The sequence below is a fragment of the Cottoperca gobio genome, chromosome 24 (genome assembly GCF_900634415.1).
Source record: "Cottoperca gobio chromosome 24, fCotGob3.1, whole genome shotgun sequence".
NCBI lineage: Eukaryota > Metazoa > Chordata > Actinopteri > Perciformes > Bovichtidae > Cottoperca > Cottoperca gobio.
Genome location: NC_041378.1, coordinates 17,058,594 through 17,061,093, shown reverse-complemented (window position 1 = coordinate 17,061,093; position 2,500 = coordinate 17,058,594).

Here is a 2,500-nt window from a genome sequence, read left to right as displayed (position 1 = left end):
TTTCGGGGAGTTATTCACGAAAAGGGACGTTCAAAGGGGTACTTTCCTTGTTAGATTTCACCCAGAAAGAGAGCCCCTGGCCCGCCACAACTTGCTCACATTGATGTACTCTTCACCCTTGTGCATGTCCAGCTGAAAAATCCCGACTCTGGGCATCAGAACCTACTTTTCCCGACCCCCCTCCAACGGCATATTTTTACTCAGGAAATGAGCTCCTTTCTGGGCATAAGTTGCCAGAGAGTCGGCCTCTTCAAAGTTTGATTTCACCCAGAAAGAAAGCTCCTGCCTGGCCAGAACTTTCAGAGGTGGGTATACCATTCCCCCCCATGCATCTCCTGTAAAGAAATAAAGTCTCTGGGTACCAGAACCTACTTTGGCCGACCCCCCCCTATGAGCACATGCTTCCCGTGGAAATGCGCTCCTTTATGGGCCTGGCACAAACGCAATGTTGGCCTATTCAAGTGGCTTTTTCACCCCGAAAGAAAAGGCCTATCTGGCTGTAACTTGCTCAGTTTATAGTACTCCTCCACTACTATCATCCCCCAGTGAAAGATCCCCAAAGTCGGCATGAATTAAAACGTTATGGCCATCCAGATGTGCAGATTTTGGCCAAAAACGCCCTCGCTTTTGCCATTTTCTCAGAAACGGCTGGTGCCATCGAGCTGGGACCAAGTGGGTTGTGATCAGTGGCTCAAGGAGCACATAGTAGCAGGGTGGTTTCTCTCAAACAGCGATCCCCAGAAAGTAGCATTTTGCGGGATAATGAAAGTTGTGAAAACGCTGAACATGGTTTTAATGGATGCAAACGAAGGACCTGGAGGTGTCCATGAAGTTTGATCCAACTGCATCAATGCGTCGGCAAGTTATTCAAGAAAAGGTGCGAGCACCGAAAGGGCCTTTTGTAAGTGCTTTTCCACCCCGAAAACAAGACCCTATCTGGCTGTAACTTGCTCAGTTTATAGTACACATCCACTACTCTCACCCCCCAGTGAAAGATCCCCAAAGTCGGCATGAATTCCAACGTTATGGCCGTCCAAAAGTGCCCATAACAGCCAAAAATGCAGATCGCTGCGGGCATTTGCTGGTAAACGGATGGTGCTATCGAGCTGGGACCAAGTGGGTTGTGATCAGTGGCTCAAGGAGCACAGGATAGTGCTGTCTTTTCTTCATCAATATCGCCCCCCCAGAAAAAGCTCCATAACTCGGGGGAAGAAAGCTCAGAAAATGCTCAAAATGGTTTTAATAGATGAAGAGGAATGCCCCGGAGGTGCACAATACGTTTGATCCAAATGCATCAATGTGTCGGCAAGTTATTCAACAAACCGCGGGCATCAGCTCCTCTGACTGCAGTGATTTGGGCACATCAGCCGAGCACCAAATGGGCCTTTTCAAAGTGCTTTTTCCCCCCCGACAGAAAGCCCCTATCTGGCTGTAACTTGCTTAGTTTATAGTACACATCCACTACTCTCATCCCCCAGTGAAAGATCCCCAAAGTGAAGCCTGAACTCCAACGTTATGGCTGTCCAAAAGTGCCCATAACAGCCAAAAATGCAGATGCTGCGGGCATTTTCTCAGAAACGGAAGGGGCTATCTAGCTGTGACTAAGTGGAATGTCATCAGTGGCTCACGGAGCACATAGTGGCAGCGTGATTTCTCTCCAATATCGATCCCCAGAAAGTAGCATTTTGCAGGATAATGAAAGTTGTGACGATGATGAAATGGTTTAGTAGATGCAGAAGAGGAGCCCGGAGCTGCACATTACATTTTATTTAAAATCCATCACTGAATCAGGGAGTTATTCAAGAAATGGATCCGAAAAAGGGACTCAACGCACCCTCCTGTGGACACGGTCGATATTGCGGCCACAAAATGCCCCCGAGAAAAAGCTCCATAACTCGGGGGGGGAAAGCTCAGAAAATGCTCAAAATAGTTTCAAATAGGTGGAAGGGAAGGTCCCGGAGGTGCACAAGCAGTTTGATCCAAATGCATGGATGCTTCGGCAAGTTATTCAGGAAAAGGTGCGTTCAGCATGACATGCAGCAGTGACTTTTGCACAGTCAGCCGAGCACCAAATGTGCCTTTTGAAAGTGCCCTTTCACCCCGAAAACAAGCCCCTATCTGGCTGCAACTTGCTGAGTTCATAGTACACATCCACTACTCCCACCACCCAGTGAAAGACCTCCAAAGTGGGCATGAATTCCAACGTTATGGCTGTCCAAAAGTGCCCATAACAGCCAAAAATGCAGTTGCTGCGGGCATTTTCTCAGAAACGGCTTGTGCCATCGAGCTGGGACCCAGTGTGTTGTGATCAGTGGCTCAAGGAGCACAGGGTAGCGCTGTCTTATTTTCATGAATATCGCCCCCCAGAAAAAGCTCCGTAACTCGGGGAAGAAAGCTCAGAAAACGCTCAAAATGGTTTTAATAGATGCAGAGGAATGCCCCGTAGGTGCACAATCAGTTTGATCGAAATGCATCAATGCGTCGGGAAGTTATTCAACAA